At 40.9% G+C, this 24478-nt stretch overlaps 1 protein-coding gene across 1 annotated transcript in view; it reads right to left on the bottom strand.

Annotated features, from left to right (window-relative positions):
* eepd1 (endonuclease/exonuclease/phosphatase family domain containing 1) overlaps nucleotides 1-24478 on the bottom strand; it is a 63307-nt gene that overhangs the window by 26658 nt on the left and 12171 nt on the right. The gene's annotated exons all lie outside the window — the stretch shown is intronic.

The following is a 24478-nucleotide window of genomic DNA, read 5'->3' as shown; positions in this document are numbered from 1 at the left end:
ATGATGAATATGTATTAGCTTTAGTATTAGCATGAGCAGAACCCTGTGATTCATGCAGGAATGCTACTGTTAACCCATTAAGACCCGGAACGCATCTGTGTGTCGTTTCAAGATTTCTTTGGGCTATTCAAAAAATAGCAGATCTACAAGCTCATGAGCTTGTAGTTCTGCAAATTTTTTTGAAAATCTTCACAATTTGTGCAAATCTTTGAATACACCTTTTCTTTATTAACACATTGAATGCCAAAAACGGTCCGGACCGTTTTTGAGGGTCCAAACGAGAAGTGCCGAAAACGGTCCGGACCGTTTTTGACCCAATTCTATTTTTATACATGTGGGCCACGTGGGGCGCTAAAACGAAACTTTGACATCACCCAAGGAGTTTCTGAGAAGAAGAGGCTGGATCTGGCTCCATGTAAAAAATCCTTCCGGTCGGCGTTTTCAATGTTATCTCCTTGATTAAAAGCTTAATATCTCCATTTCTTTTTAATGTGGTGGAAACGAGCCGTTTTCGATCGGCGATCACGCTGCAATGGAGGGTCGCGTTGGAAATATTATTGTTCCAGGCGTTAGTCGGGACCCTCCGCCGTCTCGCACGCACGCTTTGTTTACATGCACTTCCTCGTCGGGGCTTCTCACAGCACGAAATGTATAACGCAAGTGGATGGAAGAAATGCTGGCACTCAACGTATAATATTTTAATAAACCTCTGGCACCCAATGTGTTAAGTGAACATTTTTAACTCCAAAATTTACTTCTGGAGGGTCCCTGGAACGAAATACTTTTGAGATGGGGGTCCGCGGCCTTGACATGTAAAAAGTTGGAGCACCGCTGATATAGCAAAAAAAACAACAACGATGATATGTATTTGGCCGCGGACCCCCATTTCAAAATATTTCGTTCCAGGGACCCTCCAGAAGCTAAGTTTAAATGTTTTGATTTGCACAAATTGTTATGATTTTTTCAAAAATAGCAGATCTACAAGCTCATAGTGCTCACTCGGTGCCGTGCATTTTTTTTTGCAAATACATATTCTACAAAATGTCTTCTAAATCCTAACCGTTTATTGAAAAAAAGTTACGTTGCTATAATCAGTGGTTCAAACGTTTTCATGTCAAGGACCCCCAGAAGCAAAGATTTACAAATGTTTGCTTTAAAAGAATATATATTCAAATATTTGCACACATTTTTCACGATTGTTAACACATTGGGTGCCAGAGGTTTATTAAAATATTATACGTTGAGTGCCTGCATTTCTTCCATCCACTTGCGTTATACGTTTCGTGCTGTGAGAAGCCCAGACGCGGAAGTGCATGTAAACAAAGCGTGCGTGCGAGACGGCGGAGGGTCCCGACTAACGCCTGGAACAATAATATTTCCAACGCGACCCTCCATTGCAGCGTGATCGCCGATCGAAAACGGCTCGTTTCCACCACATTAAAAAGAAATGGAGATATTAAGCTTTTAGTTAAGGAGATAACATTGAAAACGCCGACCGGAAGGATTTTTGACATGGAGCCACATCCAGCCTCTTCTTCTCAGAAACTCCTTGGGTGATGTCAAAGTTTCGTTTTAGCGCCCCACGTGGGCCACTCGTATAAAAATAGAATTGGGTCAAAAACGGTCCGGACCGTTTTCGGCACTTCTCGTTTGGACCCTCAAAAACGGTCCGGACCGTTTTTGGCATTCAATGTGTTAAAAAAATATAGCCAAATGACACAAGATGCGTTCCCGGTCTTAAAGTGTTAATAACTGGCAGGATTAACACCTCCAGTATAACTAAATGAACGCATTCCAAGTATGTTACTATTCCTTAATCCCGAGACGTTATGCAATGAATAATAATAACCCTGTGTTTTATTTTTAGCCCATGCAGCCTGGGGGACTACGATTACATTCTTCAATCCACTTTCTTTTTTTCTCTCTTTGATAAGTACAGCGTTTATCTCTGTTATTTCTCTTTCTTTTTAGTGAACACAACAGAATCACACACAGGACTACAACACAAAGACAATCCTAATCACTGGGTCTCCTCTCTGTAATGAAGTCATTGCTGTGGGGCAGAAACCGCTTATCTTCATATTAAAACTTTTTTTTTGTTCGTAAATTAATGCTCTACTTCATCACAAATTGTGACGCCCGGGATTCGAACCCGCGTGGAAAGCCAACATCTTAACCATTAGGCCAAAGGGAATTCCCTATAGCTCGGGGGAGACATTAGACGTTCAGGCCATCAGGCTGAGGTTGTGAGCCACTCTGCTACACAATGTCACACTGAAGTAGCAAACATAGCCGATCTACAAGCTCAAAACGCGTCGCATCGCGACCTGTTGGCGTCATTTCAGGCTTCAAGTCAATAAACGAGGGTGAAAGAGGGACATCATTTATGTTAAGTAACTGAGATAAGCCATAATATACTGTTAGCTCCAGACAGGACTACATTAACTGAGATAAGCCATAATATACTGTTAGCTCCAGACAGGACTACAGTAAATGAGATACGTCATAATATACTGTTAGCTCCAGACAGGACTACAGTAAATGAGATAAGTCATAATATACCGTTAAATCCAGACAGGACTACAGTAAATGAGATACGTCATAATATACTGTTAGCTCCAGACAGGACTACAGTAGCTGAGATAAGTCATAATATACTGTTAGCTTCAGACAGGACTACACTAACTGAGATAAGCCATAATATACTGTTAGCTCCAGACAGGACTACAGTAGCTGAGATAAGTCATAATATACTGTTAGCTTCAGACAGGACTACACTAACTGAGATAAGCCATAATATACTGTTAGCTCCAGACAGGACTACAGTAGCTGAGATAAGTCATAATATACTGTTAGCTTCAGACAGGACTACAGTAACTGAGATAAGCCATAATATACTGTTAGCTCCAGACAGGACTACAGTAACTGAGATGAGCCATAATATACTGTTAGCTCCAGACAGGACTACAGTAAATGAGATACGTCATAATATACTGTTAGCTCCAGACAGGACTACAGTAACTGAGATAAGCCATAATATACTGTTAGCTCCAGACAGGACTACAGTAAATGAGATACGTCATAATATACTGTTAGCTCCAGACAGGACTACAGTAACTGAGATAAGCCATAATATACTGTTAGCTCCAGACAGGACTACAGTAACTGAGATAAGCCATAATATACTGTTAGCTCCAGACAGGACTACAGTAACTGAGATAAGCCATAATATACTGTTAGCTCCAGACAGGACTACAGTAACTGAGATAAGCCATAATATACTGTTAGGGACCAGTCGAAATTTACATAAGGGGGGGCATGGAGGAAATGTATGTGCCCTGATCTAAAATGCCATGACCCTCCCTTTGACAAAAAAAAAAAATCAATGACCCTCCCCAAGTGATTACAAAAAAAAGAGTAACCCTCCCCGCCTAGAAGTGTCACGATATATTGTGTCACGATATAGCCTATCGTGGTATTAAAATGTGATGATAGGTATTGTCATGATGTCATACTGTATCGTAATATTTTTTAAATTGTTTTTTTAATAAAAAAAAAACACTTTCTTTTTTTTTGCCGGTGAAAGTTAGGAGTTTTTACTGTATGATATGAAATGTAAAGCTTATCATAATCATAGTAATTATTAATCATGTCCTCCATCATATTCAAGGTATTTTGGAGAGAAATGAAACAGACTCCAGTCAGTCACTTTCAGTTTAAAGGAGGAGTTCACCCAAAAAATGACTTATTTTCTAATCAATTGCACACCCTATGAAGCCTTGAATCCATGGATTCTTTTTAGTTTTTGTCGCATTCCTAAGCTAATAATTTGATTCCCGTCTCCTACCGGCTAATGTATCCGGTAGGAGACACAAAGTAGATTATTTGTGTCTCCTACCGGAAATACACACGGTCATCAAATTATTCTCTTAGGAATGCCACAAAAACAAAAATAAATCCATGAAATCAAGGCTTCATGGGGTGTGTAATTGATAGAAAATAAGTAATGTTTTGGGTGAACTCCTCCTTTAAAGCACTGCAGAGGGGAGGTGTTGTGTGTCAGCTGATGCTCGTTGACGCTCGTTAATGTGACATGCATCTGCACTCTCAAATAGGCCTACATCTAATCTAAGATTGTATTATACTGTATCTGGTATTATAGATGTTTTTTAGCTGTTGGAAATAACTAGGCTGCACTTGGTTGGTAAAGTCCAGATGACAAAAATATGAGGTTTGTGGAATTTATAGTTAGGGCGCGCTCCCACCAAGAGTTGGCTGGCCGCTGTTTGCAGAATCTGCCAATGCATTGTCAATGCAAATGCGTTGATTCACGCAAGAGCAGATTTTTCCGCTAGTCGCGCAGACCTTGCGTTTATCTGCTCTCCGCGACTAAGCATAAAAGTGCTGGAGGCAGGAGCCGATTTTCTCCCTCTGTCCAATCGGGTGAGTGGAAGGCGGACCGTCTCAAGACTCAGGAAGCAACATGGTGCTCAAGGCAGCAGGCAGTGGGTCCTGAAAGTGAGTGACAGGCGCGACACTCCCGTTTTTTAGAATCCGCTGGCTGCAAAAAACTGTGGCCGCGCACAACCTGCGTTTAACAGCGGCCAGCCAACTCTTGGTGGGAGCGCGCCCTTATGCAGTCTTATATTATATTATATTTGTTATATTAGTGTCTATCTGTCCTCTGAAACAATGGGTTTATAGTTAGTGAGAACTTCACTTCTCCATTAAGCTTGCACAAATGTATTTATTTGTGTGTACAAAGCACTTTGTAATTGTTTCTAACTTGCTTTATAACGTTATTTATAAGATGATGGCCAATGTTGATGATACATGAGAAAAGAACATTAATAATATATCATATCGATATCATGCCCAACATCATGTATCGTATTGTGAAATTCTTGACACCCCTAACCCTCCCCATCAAATACAACATGACATTTAAAACTGATATGTCCAATGTTTTGCTTTCCACATTGATTAGAACATTGCTGTAGTGTAGTCAGTCTTGCTAAATGCACAGTGTATCTGTAGTAGTGGTAGCAGAATGGATAGTGTTCTCATCTTACATGTGGGAAACCCATTGAATCCTGGTCAGATTGAAGAAAGTTGAATATTTGGTAACCAGTAGTTTAAAACTTTTGTCACTCTGCCCTTTTAATTATCAACTACAGTGACTACAACTGTTGCCTACATAAAACAAATTAGGCTATCAATTATGGCCTGATGCTTCTGGTTTTACTTGTGGAGCTAGGCATCTATACACAACTGTCCATATAGATCCACATTAATCACATGCACAGAATTACTTCAAATGATTATGAATATCCAGTTATAGTAGGCCTATTTATAATGCATCTCTCCAATAACGCCTGTTGAAGTTTTGCTTAATTGTTCAACCACCATCGTTAAGATGCTGAATAGATTTGACTGGGTCGTTCACACTCGCTGTGCGTTGATGGCTTGTTAACGACCGTCATTGATTCTAAATAGACAAGGTGTTACTTGATTTGAATTCTTTGTATCCTTTGAAATGGAGAGGGGTCATTGACCACTGTTCTGCTGTACTAAAAAGGTATATAAAAAACGGACTATTTTATCAATTCAAAATTGCATGACCCTCCCTTGGATTCAAAGTAAAATTAGCTGACCCTCCCTTGGACCAAAATTAGAAAGGCATGACCCTCCCCTATTTTCCTCCATACCCCCCCTTATGTAAATTTCGACTGGTCCCTTAGCTCCAGACAGGACTACAGTAAATGAGATACGTCATAATATACTGTTAGCTCCAGACAGGACTACAGTAAATGAGATAAGTCATAATATACTGTTAGCTCCAGACAGGACTACAGTAGCTGAGATAAGTCATAATATACTGTTAGCTTCAGACAGGACTACACTAACTGAGATAAGCCATAATATACTGTTAGCTCCAGACAGGACTACAGTAAATGAGATAAGCCATAATATACTGTTAGCTCCAGACAGGACTACAGTAGCTGAGATAAGTCATAATATACTGTTAGCTTCAGACAGGACTACAGTAACTGAGATAAGCCATAATATACTGTTAGCTCCAGACAGGACTACAGTAACTGAGATGAGCCATAATATACTGTTAGCTCCAGACAGGACTACAGTAAATGAGATACGTCATAATATACTGTTAGCTCCAGACAGGACTACAGTAACTGAGATAAGCCATAATATACTGTTAGCTCCAGACAGGACTACAGTAACTGAGATAAGCCATAATATACTGTTAGCTCCAGACAGGACTACAGTAACTGAGATAAGCCATAATATACTGTTAGCTCCAGACAGGACTACAGTAACTGAGATAAGCCATAATATACTGTTAGCTCCAGACAGGACTACAGTAAATGAGATACGTCATAATATACTGTTAGCTCCAGACAGGACTACAGTAAATGAGATAAGTCATAATATACTGTTAGCTCCAGACAGGACTACAGTAGCTGAGATAAACCACAATATACTGTTAGCTCCAGACAGGACTACAGTAACTGAGATAAGCCATAATATACTGTTAGCTCCAGACAGGACTACACTAACTGAGATAAGCCATAATATACTGTTAGCTCCAGACAGGACTACAGTAACTGAGATGAGCCATAATATACTGTTAGCTCCAGACAGGACTACAGTAACAGAGATAAACCATGATATACTGTTAGCTCCAGACAGGACTACAGTAACTGAGATAAGCCATAATATACTGTTAGCTCCAGACAGGACTACAGTAACTGAGATAAGCCATAATATACTGTTAGCTCCAGACAGGACTACAGTAACAGAGATAAGCCATAATATACTGTTAGCTCCAGACAGGACTACAGTAACTGAGATAAGCCATAATATACTGTTAGCTCCAGACAGGACTACAGTGACAGAGATAAACCATAATATACTGTTAGCTCCAGACAGGACTACAGTAACTGAGATAAACCATAATATACTGCTAGCTCCAGACAGGACTACAGTAACTGAGATAAGCCATAATATACTGTTAGCTCCAGACAGGACTACAGTAACAGAGATAAACCATATATACTGTATATATACATGGAGCTTCAGACACAGGAGTACAATAAAGCTAAATTGCACTATCTATCTACTATCTACAGCAGTGGAACTATAAACTATACACACTATAGGATGCCAGGTCAACAATAACCTGGCATCTATATAACATGCTATATAAGTTACATGTTAGCCTTTGCATAATCCTGCAGGGTCGCCCAGGCTAGGGGCAAGTGCTACGGGCTGAGGTGGAGTCTGAAGAGATGGGTCTTCAGATTACGGCGGAAGATTGGGAGTGAGTCTGCAGTTCTAACTGCAATGGGGAGTTTGTTCCATAGTTTGGGAGCCGGGAGGGAGAAAAGGCGTCCCTGTGTTACACTAGCTGATCTGAGTGAGGGTTGGATCAGGGTTGAAGGTATGGGGGTGTCATACCTATGGTTGCTTTGTAGGCCAACGTCAGTGTTTTGTACTCTGTGCGAGGGGGGGGGGGGGGCAGTAACTGGGAGCCAATGGAGGGAGCGGAGATGGGGGGAGACGTTTAAAAATGTTGTCTGGTTGAAGACTATTTGGATCATACGTGCACATGCCAGGAGGCCAGTAAGGAGAGAGTCACAGTAGTTAAGTTTTGATAGGACTGATGTGATGTCTGGATAAGGAGCTGGGCTGACTCCTGGGTGAGGAAGGGTCTGATCCTTATACCCTGCAGCCAACCAATCAGCATGCAGCTTCTACAACACATTTAATTCACCCTGCAACTAACGGTTCAACTGGTCTGCCCCGCCCTACTCTACAGCATTATGTAATACAATACTGACAGAGAGAGAGAGAGAGAGAGAGAGAGAGAGAGAGAGAGAGAGAGAGAGAGAGAGAGAGAGAGAGAGAGAGAGAGAGAGAGAGAGAGAGAGAGAGAGAGAGAGAGAGAGAGAGAGAGAGAGAGAGAGAGACAGAGACAGAGACAGAGACAGAGAGACAGAGAGACAGAGACAGAGAGAGAGACAGAGAGACAGACAGAGAGAGAGAGAGAGAGAGAGAGAGAGAGACAGAGACAGAGACAGAGACAGAGACAGAGACAGAGAGACAGTCTTCCCTCAAAGTTGCAATGTAGCACAGCTCTGAATACACTTTTATTTTATTCCTATATTCATATTCAATATTCATTTGTTCATGCATTGTTTTGTTTGTTTCACTTTGGAAACGTAAACGTATGTTTTCTCATGCCAATAAAGCTCCTTTGAATTGAAATTAATTGAGAGAGACACAGACAGAGAGAGAGAGAGAGTGATCACAGACAGTAATGTCATCATGGTGGTAATCAGACAGTGAGACACTGATCCTGTTTTGAGAACAAACAGGTCTGGAGTGTCAGCCTTCAGAGTGTACACACACACACACACACACACACACACACACACACACACACACACACACACACACACACACACACACACACACACACACACACACACACACACACACACACACACACAGACACACACAGACACACACACACACACACACACACACACACACACACACAGTGCCTGTGTAGGGTTTTAAATCCCAGTCTACCGTGACCTGACGTTTTTCCTCAAACTGTTTCACATCAAGGACCCCAAAACTGACACATACTGTACTGTATATTTTGTGCCAGGGAATACCAAGATTTATGTGTTACAAATATATATCAATTTTTTCACGTTCATGTTTTTGAAAAACAGCCGATCTACAAGCTCAGAACGTGTCATAAAAACAGCCGAAGTATACATATAGGTCTACGGTGGTTGAACTGATGTGGATGCTATATCACTAAGTCATGTTGCTGTGGGGACCCCTTGGAACCTCCTTCAAGGACCCCTGGGGGTCTCCGGACCCCACTTTGAGACCCTCTGACCTAAGCAGCAGCAGCAGCAGTGTGACTAACATGTCCTGAGTTTGTGTTTAGTCATGGATACATAACAGCCTGTCGTAGCTCACAGTGCTGCAGTGCTGCTCACAGGGCAGCAGATCTACAATGATCGCTATGAGCTTGTAGATCTGCTAATTTTTTTTTTAAACTTGAAAAATTGTAAAAAAATCTTTGAATATAATTATATTTTTAACCCATTAAGACCTGGAACGCATCTGTGTCACTTTAGATTTCTTTGGCTATTCGAAAATAGCAGATATACAAGCTCATAGCGCGGCACCGAGTGCCGCGCTATGAGCTTGTAGATCTGCTATTTTTTTTAAATCTTGAGAGAAAAAAAAAATACGATTTTTTTCCAAAAAACTGTTAGGATTTAGAGTTCTTTTAAGAATCACCTCAGGTCTTAATAAGCAAACATTATCATTTATATATTTTTTACTTCTGAATATTTTTATCCCGGGATTTTGAAAGACTATTTTTCACCCAGTGCCAATGTCTAAGCTTGTAATCCTGGACGCTACTCTCTCTTCCTAAAGCGAACATTTCTAACTCAAATCTTTTCTTCTGGGGGGTCCCTGGAACAAAGCATTTTGAGATGGGGGTCCGCGGGCCAAACACACATATCTAAAAATGTTTTCTAAATCCTAACAGTATGTTTCTATATCAGTGGTGCTCCAACTTTTCCATGTCAAGGACCCCCCAAAATGATATGTATTCGGCCGCGGACCCCCATCTCAAAATATGTTGTTCCGGGGACCGCCATGAAGCACAGACCGGAGTTAAAAAAAAATCGCTTTAAAAACACTCACACATGTATACATACAAAAAATAACAGATCTACAGGCTCATAGCACAGCACTCGGTGCCGCGCTATGAGCTTGTATATCTGCTATTTTTTTAATAGCCCAAATAAATCTTAAAATGACACAGGTCTTCATGGGTTAAGATAAATCTCTGTCATCAATACGTTTAACGTCAAACCGACGGACGCAGTGGAAACATGAATATACGTTCAGACATGTGACTGAATGACTGACCATAGAGACAAGCAGAAGAACATGAATATAAATTACGTACTAACATGTGACTGAATGACTGACCATAGAGACAAGCAGAAGAACATGAATCTACGTACTAACATGTGACTGAATGACTGACCATAGAGACAAGCAGAATAATAATAATATACGTACAGACATGTGACTGAATGACTGACCGCAGAGACAAGCAGAAGCAGCACGTTCTCTGCTTCAGCATTTTGTGGGATTCAAGCGCAACCGCGAGGGGATGAGGACACGGGAAGTTACGCAACCACAGACGTTAACGAGGAGGAGAAGGGGGAGGTGACAAGGAAGGTGACAGAGACAGCCTCACGTTACGTTAGAGGATTTACTAAATGAGAAGTGAAAAGCCGTGGTGGAAAAAGTACCAATACCGCAATGCAGAAATACTCTGTGATAAGGATTAGTCCGGAACTCAAAATTCTTGTTATCATAATGTACTTAAAGTACCAAAAGTAAAAGTACTCACTATGCAGAATATCCCATTTCCCAAGTTTTCAAATGTATACAAATCTTTTGAAAATAGCAGATCTACAAGCTCACAAGGCGTCGCATCGCGACGCATTGTGAGCTTGTAGATCTGCTATTTTCAAATGGCCGAGATGTATGTAGGGCTGAAGTGGGTTATGTATGTTTTGTAATAATAATCAAAATCTACAAAGTAACTAGTAACTAAAGTTTTCAAATAATTGTAGTGGAGTAAAAGTACAATATTTGCCTCTGAGATGTAGTGGAGTAGAAGTAAAAGTACAGAAATACTCCAGTAAAAGTAAAACAAATACCTCAAAATTGTACACACGTACAGTACTTGAGTAAATGTACTTAGTTACTTTCCACCACTGCAGCCTATATACTGCAGTGATTACTAAACGCTGTGTCATAAGACCAGCCTTGGGACACAACCACATTATTTCAATACATCGTTGCTGGCAGAAACCACTCATCTCCATATTCTGACTTTGTGGGGTTTTCTTGTAAATCAGCGTCCTACTTGATCACACTATAGCGTCACACAAAAGCATCTAAAGTAGCAGATCTACACAATTTGAACTTGTAGATCTGCTACTTTTGATATGTTTTGAATTTGAGTTTCCACCTGACAGAGACAATATACAAATATACAAAAAGTCTATGTTGGCATTGGTTAACCTTTAAAAAACAGAATGTTGACAGAGTGAGAAGATCAGGGGTTCTCACACATTTCTTACCAATTTCCATGACTTTTCCAAAGTATTTGACCCCATTTCCCATGCCGTTTTGCATGGATGTTAATATTAACATACAGATGTGCCTCGAGGTGTATGACTTGCCTTTTGGCAAGTCACCACGACAGGGTTTGAAAACCTGCTATACCGCATCAACGAACACAGCCCTGGATAAACACTCCAACACTACAGTATACACTTATATACTTATGTAACAAGACGTTACCACACCTCTGAGGTTGGGGTTCCTCTGCCACTCAGAGACTCAAGTACATGGTTGAAACATGTATCGTACATTATCACCAGAAATGCCCCCCCCCCCCCCACCCCTCAACTGTTTACTGTACATATCTTTCTTTTTGATTACTCGTTTATATGATGTTTTTGCATATTATTGTATATTGTTGTGTGATCCAGTGCCAGCATATCTTCCATCCACTTACGCTGATATGTTTCGTGCTGTAGAAGCCCCGACGCGGAAGTGCATGTAAACAAAGCGTGCGTGCGAGACGGCGGAGGGTCCCGACTAACGCCTGGAACAATAATATTTCTAACGCGATCCTCCATTGCAGAGTGATCGCCGATCGAAAACGGCTCACTTCCACCACGTTAAAAAGAAATGGAGATATTAAGCTTTTAGTCAAGGAGTTAACATTGGAGCGGCCGACCGGAAGCATTTTTGACATGGATCCACATCCGGCCTCTCCTTCTTAGAGACTCCTTGGATGATCCCAAAGATTCGTTAGAGCGCCCCACGTGGGAAAAATATATGTTTAAAAAAAATGGGCCAAAAACGGTCCGGACCGTTTTTGGCACTCAATGTGTTAATTAAGTATTCAATCAATCAATCAGTAGACACTGGCATAGATGTTCTTTCTAATAAGCCAGATATAGACATGCTGCCATGACAGAGAGGCTAGTCCTGAATAGAAGAAGGAAGGCACTGGATCAAACTCGGACAATTGAATTTGTATTTTTTTTATGTACAGGGTGCTGGTGCAGGGCAAATAACGTGACAACGTTTCCATGTCAATCTACTTCATCAGGTCAGGCTACTCCTGAATGTGTGTGTGTGTGTGTGTGTGTGTGTGTGTGTGTGTATGACCCATTCATCCTGCTGTGTGACCAGAACTCAACATCTTTTTTTAACTGGAACAAAACGTCAGGTCTCTTATTCATTTTAAAATCACAGCTAAAGACCTTTCTGTTTGCCACAACTCTATTTCATTGAGTTTGTTTTCTTTCTCTTCTGCACCGTCATTTTATTTCTTTAGTTTTTATTGTATCCCAATGCCATTTTATAATGTGTTTCCTTCGCTTGGTGTTGTGTGTAAAGCACTATTATTACAATTCATCTGTTTTTTGGGGGGAAACTGCAGTGAAACATAATTGGACTCACATTATGTTTCACTGCACTTTTCCTCCAAACAGATGAATGTTTACCAGGCTGACCTGGCCTGGGTTCAAAGTCCTGTACCCAGTGACCCCCACACAGTGGCAGGACGGAGGGCAATGCCCCCCCTAACAGACAGGGGCAGAATGCAGGGCAACAGTGGCAGAAAGCTAGCCTGGAAACCACACAAATCTGCCAGTGGCAAAGAAATAAAAAAACAGCCCTCAGCAGATTAGTCTGGCCCTGCTCGCTTGTGATTAGATTTCCCTGCCTCCCAAAGTTGTGGGGGACCAATCAGGAAACAATATGCAAATGTGGGGGCGGGTTTATCACCAGAGGCAATGCGGATTCCAGACTAATATGTAAGCAGAGATATTAGTCTGGCCATCAGGGGGCAGAATGCAGGGTAACAGGGGCAGAATGCAGGGTAACAGGGGCAGAATACAGGGTAACAGGGGCAGAATACAGGGGGCAGAATACAGGGCATCATTGCCCCTCTAACCAACTCTCTGTCCACCAGATAAAGTGCTGTGCCAGTGGAATTTTCCACATGGGCACCTATTCCTCTGAGCTCTAATATCCTGTGTCAGCTCTGCCCCCCCGACCTCTGCAGTACCACCCCCCCACACACACAGTATGACCTCTGCAGTACCCCCCCCCCACTCTCTCTCACACACACACACACACACACACACACACACACACACACACACACACACACACACACACACACACACACACACACACACACACACACACACACACACACACACACACACACACACACACACACACACACACACACACACACACACACACACACACACACACACACACACACACACAGCTAAATAGAACGTTATAAATCTGTATCCTCATCAGCCAGAGTGTCATGGACGCGTTTGCAAGATTCAAATCATTATACATCTTATAAATTATACGAGTAACACAAGACACAATCTATAACAATACAACATTTAGAATGGCAGCAACAGTAAGTGGAAGGTGAAGAGAAATATCAAAGTGTGTCAATTATTCATAGAACACTTTGAGATGTGTGAAGAGATGCTGTGTGCATGGGTGCTGCATGGGTGCTACATGATGGGGTGCTACATGATGGGTGCTGCAAGGGTGGTACATGTGTGCCACATAGTGTTCAGTGTGCACTTACAATACACACATGGATAATATTTAAAGTATTTATTTTGTACAGTGTGTGTGCAGTCTCAATATGCAAAGTAAGTGTGTGGGAACTGTACAGTGTGTTTCTATGCTGACGTAGGTGTGTGTGAGGGGTGCTATGTGCATTTAGAGCTGCGTGCGTGCGTGCGTGCGTGCGTGCGTGCGTGCGTGCGTGCGTGCGTGCGTGCGTGCGTGCGTGCGTGCGTGCGTGCGTGCGTGCGTGCGTGATGTCAATTGTTCATAACCTGATCGCCTGGTTTCACTGATATCGTGTAGGGCAGAGGGCAAAGGTCAATGTTGAGTGATTGTGACTTTCTTCCAGATCCCTGTTGCTGTCAAAGATTATGCCCCCCCCCTCCCCCCCAGATAAACAGTGAAGGGGGAGGGGCTGACAGACAGACAGACAGACAGACAGACAGACAGACAGACAGACAGTGATGTGGTCATACAGTATAGCAGCTGTGAAGCGTCTCCCGGTCAATCAACAAGGCGGTGAGCGGGTCAGCAGCCAGCTCATTAGCATATAATTGTCTGTATTGGCTCCATTATAAACACACAGTGAGGACTGTGTTGTCGTCGTCGTTAGCATCTGGTCAGCGTCAGCGTCACTTAGCCGCTAGCTTAACGGCTCTCTGGACACGCTGACAGAAAGAGACTAAACGCTGTCTAAACTAACAGCGGCTGATAAGAGATAAGGACGCGCTTCACAGAGCGTTTGCTTAAGGGCATAGTACATTCGTTCTCAAAGTGGGGTCCGGGGACCCCCAGGGGTCCTTGAGGGAGTTCCAGGGGGTCCCCAGCTAAATGATGGATAGTTAGGAACCAAATGGACCCTTATGGGTCTGTAACTCTTAGAGTGTACAAATGGAACCAAATGGACCCTTATGGGTCTGTAACTCTGAGAGTGTACAAATGAAACCAAATGGACCCTTATGGGTCTGTAACTCTTAGAGTGTACAAATGGAACCAAATGGACCCTTATGGGTCTGTAACTCTGAGAGTGTACAAATGGAACCAAATGGACCCTTATGGGTCTGTAACTCTTAGAGTGTACAAATGGAACCAAATGGACCCTTATGGGTCTGTAACTCTGAGAGTGTACAAATGGAACCAAATGGACCCTTATGGGTCTGTAACTCTTAGAGTGTACAAATGGAACCAAATGGACCCTTATGGGTCTGTAACTCTGAGAGTGTACAAATGGAACCAAATGGACCCTAACGGGTCCATTTGGTTCCATTTGTACACTCTCAGAGTTAAATTAACATTGATTTTACTATATAAATTGGGGTACCAGTCTACCAGAGATAGAAATGCCATTAAATGGGGGTCCGTAGCCTAATGCATGTCAAATGCATGTCCTAATGCACGTCAATGCATGTCAAACTGGGGGTCCTTGAAAATTAAAATGGTTGAGAATCACTGCTAGAGCCGTAAAAAATCTTCTCTTGTATGGGGGTCCCTGGCATATCTTTTCAAATGGGGGTCCACAGGCTAATAAGTGTCAATTTGGGGGTCCTTGACATGACAAAGTTTGAGAAGCACTGGCATAGTATGTAGCATGTGTTCACACAACAAAAGAAAAAAATAACTTTTTTTCTACCCATTATTTTTCCTCTATTCCCCGTCTACCAAAACAAACAGCAAATTACAGCGAGAGGACAGTGTGTTTCTGCAGGTAAACACCACCAACCACACTGCTCACTGACCGCCAGTTATCAGCCCTATAGCCTATAGGGCATAGCAGTGGCTGCCTTTTTCTGGTTCCATCGTTCCAGACCCCATACATTTTCCCCCATAGAGACTTCTAAAAATAATGATATCAATTCATTTAAGCCTAGAATCAAGCCATCCAGGATCCTGGTGAATCATGACCATAAAACATTTGATTTTTGATTCTGTGAGAAAAATATATATTATATGATATACGTAATTATATACGTTAATAAATACCCTTTGTTTTGTGATTTTCTTTTCTTTTCTTTATTTTTTTTACAGAATCTAACGTTTTATGGTCATCATGAATCACCAGGATCCTATAAATATTTTTGGAATTCTCTATGGGAAAAATGAATGGGGTCTGGAACAATGGAACAAGAAAATGGCCACCACTGCTATGCCCTATAGAGGGACACTTCAAAAGAAAAAGATTGGTTTGTTAGATAAACACAAGATGTGAGTCTAGACGTGATGTGTGGTTACAGCGTAATTCTGTTATTAGGAGAATAAGTCGATGCCTCGAGAACGAGCTGAATCCATCAGGTAGTTTTTTTATCACATTATCTAGAAGACTAAACAAAGCACCACACTGTCTACTCTCTACGCCAGACGTGACCAAATGTCCGGCCCGAGGGCCAGTCGTGGCACGGGGGGGAAGACTGTAAACAGCCCGCGGCGCGCCCTCCTTCCTAAAATGTATTATTCATGGTCCGCCGGTTATAGTCTTGAGATTTTGAAAATGAAATTGAACCTGGACAGAGAGGTTATTTTCAACCCATTCACTCCGGGAACGCGTCTCTGTCATTTTAAGATTTCTTTTGGCTATTCAAAAATAGCAGATCTACAAGCTCATAGCGCAGCATAATGAGCTTGTAGATCTGCTATCTTTGAAAAATCTTGAAAATGTGTGCAAATCTTTGAATATGTACTTTTTTTAAAGCGAACATTTGTAACTCAAATCTTTGCTTCTAGGGGGTCCCTGGAACAACATATTGTACAAAGGTTCGCTTAAAAAATATTTTAAAAAAAACAATAGCAGATCTACAAGATCATAGCGCGGCACTCGGTGCTGCGCTATGAGCTTGTATATCTGCTATTTTTTTAATAGCCAAAGAAATCTAAAATGACCAAAACTACCGACAAAATACTTTTTGATATTGCACTGTAGTGAAATAAAATATAGTAGTAATGCGATATATGTGTATGTGATTGTGTTATGGTCCAAAAAAAAGATGATGCAGTCGGACCTAAAGGTTATTTACATATTTTCTAATATGGCCCTCTTTGGAAAAAACGTTTGGACACGCCAAGCCCCTGTTACAAGTAAAAGGCCTGTGTTCAAAATGCTACTTGAGTAAAAGTACAAAAGTATTGGCATCAAAATATACTTAAAGTAACAAAAGTAAAAGCACTAAAATGATTGAAAATAGCCGATCTACAAGCTCACAACGCGTCGCGACGCCTTGTGAGCTTGTAAATCTGCTATTTTCAAATAGCCTATGTGTAAAATAGGGCTAAAGTGGTTAATGTATGTTTTATAATATAATACTCTATATCTGCAAAGGCAGTAACTAAAGTTTCAAATAATTGTAGTGGAGTAAAAGTACAATATTTGCCTCTGAGACGTAGTGGAGTAGAAGTAAAAGTACAGAAGACTGGAAATACTCAAATAAAGTAAAAATACGTCAAAATTGTACTTAAGTACAGTACTTGAGTAAATGTACTTAGTTACTTTACACCACTGCCAAGCGGTTACATTCGTACACTCTCAGAGAGCTAAATGCGGAGGTGGAAAGAATCTACATAAAATAGAGACGCACATTCCAAGATCACATCGCTTCACAAGACTCTCTGCTTCGGTCTCTAAAAAGGTCCCTCAGTCTTTCCTGCTCCGAGATACATGTACTGTGGGTTCTTCTGAGAATCTGAAGCTGATTCCGAGTCCGTTTGGTTTCAGCTCTACCCCCGAGGTCAGAGGTCAACTAAAGACACACAGCAGAGCGGATCCAGTGAAAACAAGGCCACATGATCACATGACCATCCCAGCAGAACAACACCCACCACGCTCACCTCAGATAACCTGCTTCAAAACTAACTACTAAGCAGTGGCGTGGAGTAACTAAGTACATTTACTCAAGTACTGTACTTTAAGTACAAATTTGAGGTACTTTTACTTTACATGAGTATTTCCAATTGTCTATACTTTTACTTCTACTCCACTACATCTCAGAGACAAATATTGTACTTTCACTCCACTACAATTATTTGAAAACTTTAGTTACTAGTTACTTTGCAGATATAAATTATTACGTTATAAAACCTACATTAACCACTTTAGCCCTGTTTTATAACTAGGCTATTTGAAAATAGCGATGCGACGCGTTGTGAGCTTGTAGATCGGCTATTTTCAAACTTTCATACTGTTGGCACTTTAAGTACATTTTGATACCAATATTTCTGTACTTTAAAATGATATTAATAACAAATAAATAGACTTGGACCATGCTGCATTGATGCATGTATACAGCCAGTATACAGTGAATAGACCATGCTGCCAACCATGTGGACTGTGGGTCTGATTTCACCACACACATACACACATACTTCAGAGAGAGAAGAGGAAACACACACAGGGTGCGTTCGGAAATTGCACACCGGAGCGCAACTCGCCTATTTATTAGTTTGTATTGGCCAGTGCAGGGCGCTCAGAGCTGTATTTCCGAACGCACCCACACACAGTGGGGTCTCGGGAGGACGCAGTGAGTGTTGCAACAGCCTGCAGGCATTGCAGGACATGCAGCGCTGCTGCGCGCTACAACAGTGACTCTGCAGGCATTGCAGGACATGCTGCGCGCTACAAACACTGACTCTGCAGGCATTGCAGGACATGCAGCGCTGCTGTGCGCTACAAACACTGACTCTGCAGGCATTACAGGACATGCAGCGCTGCTGCGCGCTACAAACACTGACTCTGCAGGCATTGCAGGACATGCAGCGCTGCAGTGCGCTACAAACACTGACTCCGCAGGAATTGCAGGATATGCAGCGCTGCTGTGCGCTACAAACACTGACTCTGCAGGCATTGCAGGACATGCAGCGCTGCTGTGCGCTACAACACTGACTCTACAGGCATTGCAGGACATGCAGCGCTGCTGTGCGCTACAAACACTGACTCTGCAGGCATTACAGGACATGCAGCGCTGCTGCGCGCTACAAACACTGACTCTGCAGGCATTGCAGGACATGCAGCGCTGCTGCGCGCTACAAACACTGACTCTGCAGGCATTGCAGGACATGCAGCGCTGCTGCGCGCTACAAACACTGACTCTTAGTAGGGGGTACTAAGTGAAAAATCGTTACGCGGCGGATAAAAGCATGAAATTTGATACAGATGTCCCTTGGGTCATCCTAAAACATCCTAGAAGGGGTGCCCAAAAAAATCTTAAACAGGAAGTGAGTTATGGACAAAATCCAAAATGGCCACCTAAACTGTTGACCGTTGACTCAAAAGACACCAAAATAATCTCCAAAAAGCATAAAATGTGGCACACATGTCCTTTGGGTCATCCTAAGACATCCTAGAAGGGGAGCCCAAAAAAATCTGAAACAGGAAGTGAGTTATTGACCAAATTGAAAATGGCCGCCTAGTGTTGTCGATTGACTCAAAAGACAACTAAAGAATCTCCAAAAAGTATAAAATGTGTCACACATGTCCCTTGGGTCATCCTAAGACATCCTAGAAGGGGTGCCCAAAAAAGTCTTCAACAGGAAGTGAGATATTGACTAAATTGAAAATGGCCGCCTACAGTGTTGGCGATTGACTCAAAAAGCCTATAGAATCTCCAAAAAGTATACAATTTGGCACATATGTCCCTTGGGTCATCCTAACACATCCTAGAAGGGGTGCCAAAAATAATCTGAAACAGGAAGTGAGTTATTGACTAAATTGAAAATGGCCGCCTACAGTGTTGAAAGATGATGCAAGATACCTACAGAATCTCATAAAAGCATGAAATGTGGTACAAATGTCCCTTGGGTGATCTGAACGCATCCTACACGGGGTGCCCAAAAAGGTTTTAAACAGGAAGTGACCGCCTAAAAGCAGTTGACACAAAAGAAAACATAAGGGGACGTCATAAAAGTGTATAATTTGGTACGTACATTGAGTGCTTCTTAATATATCCTAGAAGGGGTTATTTATTTGTTTGCTTGTTTATTAAACTTTTTAGGAAGGGACCATGTTGAAGAAATTCTAAATGGCTGTTTAAACAGTTGACCATGGCAGTCTGCATATTATGCAGACTCAATACGACAGGTTATGCAGTGCATAACTTGCCGTATTTTGTAGTCTACCTTCCGTTTTAATTTCTACATCACTTATTTATTTTACTTTCTGCATAATTTTTTTATTGTACTCTTTGAATCTTCTTTATTTATCTAACTCTCTGCATATTCTCATTTATTTTACTCTGCATCTTATCTTACTCTGCATATTCTTATTTTACTCTCTGCATCTTATTTATTTTGCACTCTACATCTTCTTGCTTGTTTTACACTCTATCTTCTCATGTATTTTCTTCTTGATCATTACTGTTTTTTTGTGATTAGTGTTTAGTAACTACATGTATTCATGTGTGCCATTTCGCAATTACCAGCACATTGGCATAATGCTCTGCAAGGTAACCCAGCATCCCGGCATCTACACTTTCTCGAACAGAAGGGCTCAGCTTTGCAGCCACACTTGAGTTCTCTACAAACTTAAGCAGCCTCTGGCAAGAGTGTCCATAAAGGTGTCCACGAATCAGCGACTTTAATGTATTTGTCAGGAGATGGTAGAGATTGCATAGCTTTCAGGCTTCTGGACCAAATGCTAGATTGGCTGCTCGATTTGAATATTGTAGCAGTGCAGCCCGTGTGGGAGGAGTGTTTTCCATTGAGAGACTATTCAAACTTTTTTTGGCACCCCTTAGGATGCATTCAGATCACCCAAGGGACATTTGTACCAAATTTCATGCTTTTATGAGATTATTTTTTATGAGTGTCTTTTGCATCATCTGTCAAGACTGTACACAGGCATTTTCAATTTAGTCAATAACTCACTTCCTGTTTCAGATAATTTCAGGCACCCCTTCTAGGATGTCTTAGGATGACCCAAGGGACATGTATGCCATTATGAGATTCTTTAGTTGTCTTTTGAGTCAATCGACAACACTGTAGGCGGTCATTTTCAATTTTGTCAATGACTCACTTCCTGTTTAAGATTTTTTTGGGCACCCCTTCTGGGATGTCTTGGGATGACCCAAGGGACATGTATGCCAAATTGTATGCTTTTATGAGATTCTTTAGTTGTCTTTTGAGTCAATAGATAACACTGTAGGCGGCCATTTTCAATTTTGTCAATAACTCAGTTCCTGCTTAAGATTTCTTTGGGCACCCCTTCTAGGATGTCTTAGGATGACCAAAAAGACATGTGTGCCAAATTGTATGCTTTTATGAGATTCTTTAGTTGTCTTTTGAGTCAATCGACAACACTAGGCGGCCATTTTCAATTTAGTCAATAACTCACTTCCTGTTTCAGATTCCTTTGGGCACCCCTTCTAGGATGTCTTAGGATGACCCAAGGGACATATGTGCCAAATTTTATGCTTTTTGGAGATTCTTTTGGTGTCTTTTGAGTCAACGGTCAACAGTTTAGGTGGCCATTTTGAATTTTGTCCATAAGTCACTTCCTGTTTAAGATTTTTTTGGGCACCCCTTCTAGGATGTTTTAGGATGACCCAAGGGACATCTGTATAAAATTTCATGCTTTTATCCGCCGCGTAACGATTTGGCCATTTTTTGTGCTTAGTACCCCCTACTATCTGCAGGCATTGCAGCAGTGGGATTGTTGTTGTGTTTTTAACCCATTCAATCCGGGAACGCATTTAGCGTCATTTTAAGATTTCTTTGGCTTTAAAAAAAAAAAAGCTGAGCTATGAGCTTGTAGATCTGAAATGTTTTTGAAAAAAAAAAATCAAATTCTTTGCAAATCTTTATATATATATATATATATATATATATATATATATATATATATATATATATATATATATATATATATATATATATATATATATACATACATACATATACATGCGCTTCTGGGGGTCCCTGGAACAACATATCTTGACTTGAGATGGGGGTCCGCGGCCAAATACATATCATTTTGGGGGTCCTTGATATGAAAAAGTAAAGTTGGAGCACCACTGATATAGCAACATACTGTTAGGATTTAGAAAACATAAATTAGATATGCATTTGGCCGTGGACCCCATCTCAAAATGTTTTGTTCCAGGGACCCCCAGAAGCAAAAGATTTGAGTCAAAATTTTTCGCTTTAAAAAATATATATATATATATATATATATTCAGATTTTCAAGATTTTTCTAAAATAGCAGATCTACAAGCTCATAGCGCGGCACTCGGTGCCGCGCTATGAGCTTGTAGATCTGCTATTTTTGAATTTGCTGAGCTTTTCACTGCTGAGCTGAACCCGATGGATGTAATAATAATAATACTGCACATTAATCATAATAATAATAATACTGCACATTAATCATAATAATAATAATACTGCACATGAATCATAATACTAATAGTACTGCACATAATGGTCTCAATGGAAGAAAGGCACAGGGAGGCAAACGTAAGAGCAAACTGCATAGTACACTGCAGTGGTGGGAAAGTAAAGTACATTTACCCAAGTACCACTAAGGTCCATATTTCAATGCGTCAGAGTACTTCTACTCCACTACATCTCAGAGGCAAATATTGTCCTTTTTTTTTTCCATTCCGCTACATTTGACATTGACTTTAGATTATTATCATTACAAAAACACACATGAATCAATTGAGCCCTATTCTCTACTTGTATTCGGAAATAGACGATCTACAAGTTCACGTGAGTTTGTACATCGGCTGTTTTCGAATTTATTTTACATATTTTGAAAACTTTAAAAAAAAAAGTGTGAAATGATAGAGGCATTTCTACAGCATCTGTGGTACTTTTAAAGGGACAGTTCACCCCAAACAATAAAAAATAAAAAATCACCCCATGGAAACTTTTTTTGGTTTTTGTCTCATTCCTAAGCCAATAATTTGATGACCAGTGGACCGGTAGGCAGCGGTTCCGGTAGGAGACACAAAGGAGACTCTTTGTGTCTCCTACCACAATGGTTCTCAGAGTGGGGTCCGGGGACCCCCAGGGGTCCTTGAGGGAGTTCCAGGGGGTCCTCAGCTAAATGATAGTTAGGAACCAAATGGACCCTTATGGGTCTGTAACTCAGAGAGTGTACAAAAGGAACCAAATGGACCCTAACGGCCCGGGTCCATTTGGTTCCATTTGTTCTCAGAGTTAAATTAACATTGATTTTACAATATAAATTGGGGTCCCAGAAGTAGAAATGCCATTAAATGGGGGTCCGTAGCCTATAGTGCATGTAAAACTGAGGATCCTTGAAATTAAAATGGTTGAGAATCACTGCTAGAGCCGTAACAAATCTTCTCTTATGGGGGTCCCTGAGGCATATCTTTTCAAATGGGGGTCCGCGGGCTAATAAGTGTCAATTTGGGGGTCCTTGACAAGGAAAAGTTTGAGAACCACTGTCCTACCGGAACCGCTGCTGGTCATCAAATTATTGTCTTAGGAATGAGACAAAAACTAAAACATATCCATGAATTCAAGTCTCCATGGGCTGACTAATTCATAGAGAAAAAAGTAATTTTTGGGGTGAACTATCCCTTTAATTATATTTTGATAACAATACTTCTGCACTTTTATACTCAAGTAATAATATTGAACACAGAACGTTTACTTGGAGCAGAGTAGTTCCAAGATTAAAGAATGGGGGAGTGGAATTCTTCCACCGAGAGGATCAGAGATAAGAGAGAAGAAGGCAAACTTCTCACAGAGGACACTGCAGAAAAAACAAACAAACGAATGAGTCACTTGATAAAACTGTCAGCAGTGGTGGAAAGTAACTAAGTACATTTACTTAAGTACTGTACTTAAGTAAAATGTTGAGGTATTTGTACTTTACTTAAGTATTTCCAATTTCCAATACTTTTTACTTCTACTCCACTACATCTCAGAGGCAAACATTGTACTTTTAATCCACTACAATTATTTGAAAACTTTAGTTACTAGTTACTTTTCAGATATAAATCATGATATTATAAAACATACATTAACCACTTCAGCCCTATTTTATACATAGGCTATTTGAAAATAGCAGATCTACAAGCTCACAACGCGACGCGTTGTGAGCTTGTAGATCTGCTATTTTCAAACATTTCAGTACTTTTTACTTTTGGTACTTTAAGTACATTTTGATGCCAATACTTTTGTACTTTTACTCAAGTACATTTATAATTCTGGACTTTTACTTGTAACAGAGTATTTCTATATTGCAGTATTGGTACTTTTACTTAAGTAAAGAATTTGAGTACTTTTTCCACCACTGAGTCTGTCAGCAGAAATCAAACTGGTCAGCAGACGTTGGGTGTGAAGTATAGACTGAACAGTCGCACAAACAAAGACATGTTATTGACTCTCTGTTAGCCAAGACTGTTTGTTCTGCCTTCATGTTGAGTAAACTGACAGACAAGCTCCAGCCTCCACTACACACCCATGCGGAGTAAAGTAACTAAGTACATTTACTCAAGTACTGTACTTAAGTAAAGTAAAAAAAAAAACTCAAAATTACCTCAAAATTATTTGGAAACATTGGTTACTCGTTACTTTGCAGATATAAATATATTACATTATAAAACATACATTAACCACTTCAGCCCTATTGTATACATAGGCTATTTGAAAATAGCCGATCTACAAGCTCACAACACGTCGCATCGTGACGCGTTGTGATCTGCTTTTTTCAAACATGTTACTACTTTTACTTTTGGTACTTTAAGCACATTTTGACAG

The sequence above is a fragment of the Gymnoscopelus braueri genome (genome assembly GCF_963280865.1).
Source record: "Gymnoscopelus braueri genome assembly, chromosome: 11".
Classification (NCBI taxonomy): Eukaryota; Metazoa; Chordata; class Actinopteri; order Myctophiformes; family Myctophidae; genus Gymnoscopelus; species Gymnoscopelus braueri.
The sequence above is the reverse complement of the archived record's forward strand: the minus strand, read 5'-3'. Positions and strand labels throughout refer to the sequence as shown.